The 7,540-nt window shown below is 44.5% G+C and overlaps 1 protein-coding gene across 12 annotated transcripts in view; it reads right to left on the bottom strand.

Annotated features, from left to right (window-relative positions):
• The window catches only part of STAU2 (staufen double-stranded RNA binding protein 2), a 333,819-nt gene extending 326,808 nt beyond the window's left edge, over window positions 1-7,011 (bottom strand). For 9 of the 12 annotated variants that reach the window (XM_008000887.3, XM_008000875.3, XM_008000893.3 and 6 more), the window contains exons 1-2: window positions 6,906-7,011; window positions 449-561 (exon numbers count right to left, since the gene is read on the bottom strand). The gene's annotated coding sequence lies outside the window, so the exon portion shown is untranslated. The remainder of the gene's footprint in view (window positions 1-448; window positions 562-6,905) is intronic. The other 3 variants (XM_038000384.2, XM_038000392.2, XM_038000390.2) reach the window with 3 other exon arrangements.
• Window positions 7,012-7,540: the final 529 nt, after the last annotated feature.

A 7,540-nucleotide genomic window follows, 5' to 3' on the forward strand; every position in this document is an offset into this window, starting at 1 on the left:
TTGTAATGAAAAAAAGTTCATATAAAATACAAATTATGTACAGACCTCTCCCCTAAAAATTATCTACAAAGCAACAATACAGTTGTGATACACAGCAAAAGGCCTGTATCTAATCACTAGTGGAGAAACTTTTATGTTGTTAAATTTTAATATTGAACTTGCCCTTAGAAGCAAATGTTTTGTAAGTACACACACACACACACACAAACACACACTCATATTTGGTTACCATTTTTTCAAGATGACAAACTAGAGTCAATTCAAAATGACTTTGAAAACTTTTAATATTTTTCTTACAATAAGTGTCCACAGCATCTGCAATCTGCATCAATTTTTATTTCTTTCTAATTACTTTCACATTTCCTATGAGAATGGGATGCTACATAAAGAGCACAAGGCCTGGGTATTGGTGAATTTGAGTTTTAGTCAAAGTTCTTCAGGAGATTACCTTCTGAGCCTTGGTCAAATTACTTTGTGTATCTTTGAGTTCTTCTTTTTCTCTCTTCTTTTTTTTTCTTCAATCTTTAAAAAGTAAGCTAAAGTCCTTGTGGTAGGCAGCCTCTAACAAATAGAATATAGCAGAAATAATGAGACACCACTTCCAAGATTAGGTTATAAAAATTATTGGGCATCACCTTCTCTCACTCATTTGCTCAGAGGGAAGCAGATTCTAAACTGTGGGGCCCTTTGGAGAGGCCCACAAGGCAAAGAACTGAGAAAAACCTCTGGCCAACAGCCAGCAAAAATGGATTTCTTCAGTCCAAGAGCCCCAAGAAACTGAACCCTGCAAGAGCCACATGAATGAGTTCAGAAACATCTTCCACCAGGAAAGCTTCCAGATGCGACTGCAGCCCCAACTGATAGCTTGACTACCACCTCTTTCATGAGCCACAGGCATCCAGCTAAGCTGCACCGAGATTTCTAACCCACAGAAATGGTAAGATAATGTTTGCTGTCTTCAGTCCTTAAATTCTGGTGCAATGTGCTATGCAACAATAAATAAGACAATCCTGTCCAACTCTATAATTCAATACTCCTATGGTGTTTTAGGTATTAATATTTGGCTAGGCAAAAAATAAAATAAAATCCCTGTTCAACATGAGCAAATGAGTAACATTAGGACTTCAAAGTGGCAAATTATAAAACTTAAACATTTACATTTTCAATTCAAAAAATAAGATTAACAAGTGTAGCATTAGTCATATGGTGTTAAAATACACGCACTTCCATTAGGAATGGAGTATCTCATTAAAAAAATACACTAGCTATAATTAAAAATACAAACACAACCAATCAACTTTTTTTAACTGAAAACAGTTCATTTAAAAAGTAAAATGTAAATAAACACTAAACCATCTCAGTGATGTAGTGTCCCTTGCTTTCTAGAATTTAATATTACTGGCCAGGTGCAGTGGGTCAGCTTGTAATCTCAGCACTCTGGGAGGCCAAGGCGGGTGGATCACCTGAGGGCAGGAGTTCGAGACCAGCCTGGCCAACATGGTGAACCCCTGTCTCTACTAAAAATACAAAAATTAGCTGGGTATGGTAACACACACCTGTAATCCCAGCTACTTGGGAGGCTGAGGCAGGAGAATCACTTGAACCCGGGAGGCCGAGGTTGCAGTGAGCCAAGATCATGCCACTGCACTCCAGCCCAGGTAACAGAACAAGATTTCGTCTCAAAAAAAAAAAAAATTTAACATTATTAAGCATTCACCAACTTTGAAAAATTCCATTTTGTCTTTATTAGTATAAACTTCTAAAGTTACAAACGCTTATCTACAGATCTCTACGTATTTCTTCAATATCAGAGACTGGTAACACTGGTGGCTGATTCCAAGAAGTAAGCACAGTAAGATATTGGGGTACCTTTTTGAAAGTTCTAAACTTTTTTTATCCTTTTTTTGAGATGGAGTCTCGCCCTGTCACCCAGATTGGAGTGCAACAGCTCAATCTCAGCTCACTGCAATCTCCACCTCCCACGCTCAAGCAATTCTCCTGCCTCAGCCTCCCCAGTAGCTGGAGATACAGGCACACACCACCATGCCTGGCTAATTTTTGTATTTTTAGTAGAGAGGGGGTTTCACCATGTTGGCCAGGCTGGTCTCCAACTCCTGGCCTCAGGTGATCCATCCGCCTTGGCCTCTCAAAGTGCCGAGATTACAGGCGTGAGCCACGGTGCCCAGTCTGAAAGTTCTAATCTTCTGACACAGAAAAGATATTCCATGAAGTAACAAAAAAGAAAACTTTATGAACATAAAATTAACCATATGATTTAAATATTCTGTATGCCTTTTCTTCACAATATAAAGAGCTGGATAAATTAAAACACATGAAACTAATATGTCTATAACAGCACTCTGTCATTGGCTAACATTCTAAAAATTATACTTTTTTAACCAAACCAGTTATATCAGATTTACATCAATTTAAAATTTGTAATTTGTAATTATACCATGGACAATTCAGAATGCTCACAGTGGCACGTCTTTAAGACTCTGTTTCTACTTTAAAGATATGCCCAGTCTACTGTCATATATTTTAAACAATTTGCTAAAATATCAAGACGTATCAACAAAATGCAGAGCAGTTTTATACTACCTATGGTTTCCTAAAATCCACCTCCTCAGCAGTGCAGGGTGCAGTGGTTCACGCCTGTAATCCCAGCACTTTTGGAGGCTGAGGCAGATGGATCACTGAGGTCAGGAGTTCGAGACCAGCCTGGCCAACATGGCAAAACCGTCTCTACTAAAAATACAAAAATTAGCTGGGCGTGGTGGCATGCGCCTGTAGTCCTAGCTACTTGGGACGCTGAGGCAGGCAAATCACTTGAACCCGGGAGGTGGACGCTGCAGTGAGCGGAGGTCACACCACTGTACTTCAGCCTGGGTGACAGAGTGAAGACTCCATCTCAAAAAAAAAAAAAAAAGAAAAATCAAAAAAAAAAACCACCTCCACTATCAGAAAAGTTTCCAGCTACAGTTGATTCCAATTACAACTAAGTACTTTTAGAGAAATGTATCCTCGTGTCCCAGAAATGCCCTATCTGGTCAGGCATATTAGGACAGGCAATTCTAGATTCCAAACTACTAAATGAAAACAGGCAGGACAGTTTATAGGGAGAGGGCACTACAAACTGGGGAAGGCGTGACGCTCATGAAGAATGGTCCAACCTGTAACTGCAATGTACTGCTGATGTAAGTCGTACTTTAATTGTGAATTATCTTGCCCATCTGAGAAATTAAAAGCTGTACAAAAATCTAATCACCAATAATTAAACTACTTTATAAAATGGCACTGTTATTAAATATGTATAATTTTATATCAGCACCCATCCTACAGTTGATAGGCAATTCTCACTTAAATGTCTTATTTGACAACATGAAAAGCAAAAAAAATTTACTATCCCTATTCTTAAACTACAAACTGCTATGAAACTATCAATTCAATGCTTCTTACTTTAAAAAAGACATGGTGTCCTTTAAATACTTTTTAAAAATGTTTTCCATTTTGATTTTTTAAAGTAGGTACCCAAAAACGCTGCTTTTACATAAGGAAAATGGAAGTCTTACTTCACAAACTATTCTAGTGGAAAACTCTAAATACCACAGGCCAGGGGAAAAAAAAGGAAACTAACATTTATCAGACACCAATTGTATAAGTTAGGTGCCACATTTTGCCATTTTTACATCAACTCATTTAATCCTCATCATCTTGAGATGTGGGCATTATCTCCATTTTCCTAGAGGTTGAGTTATTTGCCTACAGTCACGCTGCTAGGCTTACAACCCAGTTCTTTCTGGCCCAAAGCCCTCTTTTCTTCACTACACACCAAATTATAAAAGACTTGCTTTCTTTTAAAACAAAAATTTTTTTTTTTTTTTTTTGAGACTGAGTCTCTTTCTGTCGCCCAGGCTGGAGTGCAAAGGCGCGATCTCAGCTCATTGCAACCTCCACCTCCAGGATTCAAGCGATTCTCCTGCCTCAGCCTCCCGAGTAGCTGGGATTACAGGCGCACACCACCACACCCGGCTAATTTTTGTATTTTTAGTAGAGATGGGGTTTCACCATGTTAGCCAGGCTGGTCTCGAACTCCTGACCTCCTGATCCACCTGCCTTGGCCTCCCAAAGTGCTGGGATTACAGGCATGAGCCACCGTGCCTGGCCAATGTTTTTTTATTTTTTAAGCATCAGCTTGGTGAAAAATAAAAGATTTGCCTTCTTATAATTTTTCCTAGAACAAAGTCAAGGGCTTGACATCTAGGACAACATAATGGCAAAGCTCCTATACAGAACTTGGGGAGGATTATTTAAAATCAAACGATGCACACATAAATAAAAATTATAATTATCACAGATTCTAGACATCTAATATTTTGTCTATAAGAGGCACAAATATATATATGTGAATAATCATACTGTGCATGTCTCAAACTATGCGGTCTAACAGAGAATTCAATTTTGTGATATCTAGAGTTTTCCCTCTTTATGATCTGTACATATAAATGATCAGATTCCCAGCATCGAACGTGTACAAAACAAAAGGAGATAATAATAGGAATAAAGAGAAGGGTAGGCACAAAGGTGGAAAAAAAAAAAGAAAAAAAAAAAAGAAAAAAAAAACCCCTACCGTATCTTCTAGAACCTAAACAGGAAAACCGCTCTGCCTCGATTTCTGGATTGTTTATATATTTAAAGCTTGATGACTATCTTGGATTTTTTTATATTCACATTATTTATTGAAAAGCAAACCAAGCCACTCTTCCTAGCACTTGATTCCAGACAAGCCAAGTTAAGCTAAAATGCAAAATTTACATGGTTTTCCAAGCTCAAGTATTTAGGAGTTAAGGACCACAATGTATGTAACTTACTCTTAAATGGTCCAGGGGAAAAACATTTTGTGTGTGATAGAGAGCAATAATAAATGCATAAAATGTTAACAGGTGAATCTGAATAAAGATTACAAAGATATTCTTTGTATTATTCTTATTCTTGCAATTTTTCTGTAAGCTTAAAATTACTTCCAAATAAAGTTAAAATTTAATAATTACACAGCATTCTATTTGAAATTAACAATATGTACTTGGATTATACAGCAACATTCTTACAAATACAAAATACTGTTTTTTACGGGAAAAAATGCAGTAATTTGTGAGCAAGTACGTACCATATCCTACCAACTAATTATCACTTAGGAGTAAATTTCAGACCGGCCTACCATATAATGAAATGTGACAATGGTAACTTAACTTGAAACCATAGCAGGAAAACACAAACACACCACATAGTTTTGCATAACTGCTTCGCAAATTTAATACAGGCCTGCTGCAAAAAGCAGCAATCTGCAATTAAAGTGATATGTGATATCTCTTGTTTGCAGTAAAATACAAACTGAACAATGAAAACCTGGTCATATCACAAAACAGAGATGGAGAGTAAGTCTTGGTTTTGGTAGTTTTATTAAATAAGATTTTTCCACCACAGCTCAGTTCACAACAGTATACTTGAATCATCTAAAGAAAGCAAGGACGGGGAAGAAATATCCTGGAGAAATGTTGAAATCTTTTCTCCTCCAAGGTTACTATCACCCTGCCTGCCCATCCCAATTTGATTTCAAGTATTCACTATACTGGTCTGAAACACAGGATGCATCAGAAGCCAAGTAATGCTCAGCGAAAGTTCACCAAAATTGTGAAATCAAACATTAAATAATAACGTTTTCAGTTGACAGTAGAATATCTTTAAAAGATCATCTCTAGCCTTTCTTTCTGCAGGATCCACCCACTTTAAAATCCTTTGGTAAATTCCCAGGTCTACCCTAATTGAATGGTCCCTCTCTATCTACTCAAGCAGTTCTTAACCCTTTGGAGTGGGGATAGGGGAAGGGGGACATCACAGCAAATATGGACCCTTACCAAAGAAAATTATTCACAAATGCAAAATTCTACACACATTTCCAAAGACTTTCAGAACCCCACGGCCATTATCCCCACCCCTCCCTAAGAATCCCACTGTAGCGTGCTCCTCCATAGCCTCTGCGGAGCACCCCCCGCCCCCAGGCCACAGCCACCGGCTCGCCCCCAGAGAGACTGGAGTTCCTGCTCTCACACAGCGGATTCCGTAACTGAGCTTTGTCTCCTCGCCCAACTCCCTTCACCCCGGCAAGGTCACTACCGCCAACTACCCCTTTAAGCCGAGCCATCACGGTAGGAGTTCGTAAGAGCCACAGCAGAACTTGCCTGTCATAGGATACATTTTGTCCCCTCGGCCCCACCTACCCTCCCATTTCGGCAAGTTACGTCTTTACCACTCGCCCATTCTACAGAAATAGCCGCCGCCGCCACCCTCCGGCTCGCCCCGGGCCCGCCGCTCCGCCTCCAGCGCCCCCAGGCCCATTCGCCGCAGACCCTCCCCAGGCCGCCCTCCCCTGCCCTACCCCAGGCGCTCCCTCTCCCTCGCAGCCACACCGTGGCTGCACTCGCCGTCCTCTCTTCCGGCCGCTACCACCCCGGCCCCCTAGAACCCCAGCCTCCCGCGCCCGCAGCCGCGTTCCTGCCTCCCCCACCTCCGCACCCCGACTTGGCCCGGCCTCCTCGCGTTCCTCCCGGCTCCTCCCCTCAGGACACCTGTGTCGTCCCACCCCCTCCGCCACACACGCCCCCACCCCCCACCCCAAATCCTTCGCCTCCCGGTCCTCCCTCCCCCGCCGGTCTCCCCTCCCCCCTGCTGCCCCGAGAGAGCCCGAGGTGGGAGGGAAGGCGCGGGGGAGAGGAGGCCGCGAAGGGGGCCGCTCTTCTCCGGGTTCCCCGTGCCGCAGACCTGCAGGGCTCCCCAGCGCCCTCTGCCTCCTCCGCCGGCGGGGCGGAAGTCGGGGTCTCCCGGGCGCCCCCGATGAGGGTATTTACCTTCTTACCAGGAACACTTTGCAGACGGCTCCAACATTGGCAAACAGTACAGAGAACTGACCCCGCTCGGCCGCCGCCGGCTTCCACCCCTCGGGCTCCCCGCCCCCCGCCTCCGCCCGCCTCCGCCCGCCTCCCGGGCGCTCCCGCCGCGCCCTCCCGCGCTCGCGCCGCGCGCCCCCGCCTGCGCAGCCGCTCCCGCGCCCCAGCACGCCCGGCCGGCGCGCGCGCCCGGCACCGGCTCTATCTCCACTCCGCCTCCCGCCGGCCCGCGACCAAGCGCAGCCATTGTTCGCGACGCAGCTCCCGCCCCCTGGCGGCTGCCGGGCCCCCCAGCTGCAAGCTCTGCGGGGCTAGCGGCGGCGAGTTGGGCCCCCGAGCGAGGGCCGTTCCCGGGGGCCTTGGGCAAGCGGGCGAGCGACTGCGCTAGGAGCGCGCCCAGTCCGCAGTCTCCTCGTCCCCGGCGCGGCTCCCCGCCCCCTCGTCTGCTAGGTGGGCCTGGGGCAGCCCCTTCCACACCTGCAGTCGGCAACTTCCTTCTCCGCCCGACTGACCGTCTGCTCTTTCTGGTCCGCACCCTGTGCTCTGATTCCCCGCTCGTACCTTTCCCAGGCTCTCAGGCTGCCCCTCTGTGCTGT

The sequence above is a fragment of the Chlorocebus sabaeus genome, chromosome 8 (genome assembly GCF_047675955.1).
Source record: "Chlorocebus sabaeus isolate Y175 chromosome 8, mChlSab1.0.hap1, whole genome shotgun sequence".
Classification (NCBI taxonomy): domain Eukaryota; kingdom Metazoa; phylum Chordata; class Mammalia; order Primates; family Cercopithecidae; genus Chlorocebus; species Chlorocebus sabaeus.